General features: G+C 50.8%; 1 protein-coding gene across 1 annotated transcript in view; it reads right to left on the bottom strand.

Moving 5' to 3' along the window:
- Positions 1-1,397, bottom strand: part of CCND3 (cyclin D3) — a 115,103-nt gene that overhangs the window by 88,842 nt on the left and 24,864 nt on the right. The gene's annotated exons all lie outside the window — the stretch shown is intronic.

The following is a 1,397-nucleotide window of genomic DNA, read 5'->3' as shown; positions in this document are numbered from 1 at the left end:
GGAGCTGCCGGGGCTGGTGGAAGGTGAGTGCTCTGGAGACAGACAGCTGAGCGTCTCTGAGCTCTGCAGGCAAGTCACACCACTGCCTTAAGCTTCAGCTTCCTGATCTGTCGGCCAGCCAGGGATAAGGAGGATGCTACTGTTACAGGATCAGGTAGGAGAGGAACAAAGGGGATTGGCAGGGTGAGGACCCAGCCAAACCCCTCCACTCCCCACCCACCCACCATTGAGTCTACTTTGACTCATAGTGACCCCATAGGGCTGGAACTCTTGATAGGAGCAGACAGCCTCATCTGCCTCCCATGCAGCAGCTGCTGGGGTTGAAGTTACAACCTGGTGGTTAGCAGTTAAGTGATTATCCACCACGGCCCCTGAGGTCCAGGCACAGAGTCGGGGAGACCAAGGCTGGCTTCCTGGAGCTGCCGTCAGCACCCAGAAGGGCCCTGCACTGGTGTTCAATGCTCTGTTGTTCCCAACTTGAGATTCTTCATGAGTTCTGAAAAGTGAGGCAAACGATGTAGCTGGTCCTGGCCATCATTAGCACCCGCTTACTGAATCTGGCTGTAGACACGTGGGTGACGAAGCAAGGGAGATGCTCAGCCGTCAGAGAGTCGCGACATTAGAGGGTTTGGGGGCCTTGTGGAGCCCCTGAGTGGTGGAAACAGTGAAACACGAAACTCACGGCAAGTGCTTTTCCATGACCCTGAGACGGAAAGAACTAGAGCGTGCCCAACTGCAGCTACTACTGCTACCAGCTGCACTGACAGGGACCACATAAGAGCCGCGGTCCTCAACCTGGGGGTCCAACAACCCTGCCACAGGGGTCGCTCGATTCATAACAGCAGCAAATGACAATGATGAAGCTGCAACGAAAATAATTTTATGGTTGGGGGTCACCACCCCATGAAGAACTGTATGAAAGGGTTGAGGTATGAGGAATGCTGAGAACCACTGCAGTAGAGGCTCTTGGTTACAAAAGGAAAAAGAGAAAAGAACTAGCAGGCAAAGGGCATTTACAGAGGTCTAAATACAGGCATGTACACATGTAAACACATTCATATATAACAACAGAGAAATAAATCTATGTGCATAGATTTATTTGTTAAGTATTAAGACAGAAGACAGACATTGGGCCTCCACTCAAGTACTCCTTCAAAGCAAGAACACATTGTTCTAATAACCCTCCATTCTGTGATGCTCACCTTTCTTGACAGGACCGCTGAAGACAACGCGGGTGCATAAGCCAGTGTGGTGAAGAAAGCTGATGATGCCTGGCTATCAAAACATATAGCATCTGGGGTCTTACAGGCTTGAAGATAAACAAGTGGCCATCTAGCTGAGAAGCAACAAAGCCCACATGGAAGAAGCACACCAGCCTGTGCGATCATGAGGTGTCG

This window comes from Echinops telfairi, unplaced genomic scaffold, assembly GCF_000313985.2.
Source record: "Echinops telfairi isolate 266 unplaced genomic scaffold, ASM31398v2 ScPeMD7_3533;HRSCAF=4204_1, whole genome shotgun sequence".
Classification (NCBI taxonomy): domain Eukaryota; kingdom Metazoa; phylum Chordata; class Mammalia; order Afrosoricida; family Tenrecidae; genus Echinops; species Echinops telfairi.
This window is presented reverse-complemented; position numbering and strand designations above follow the sequence as displayed.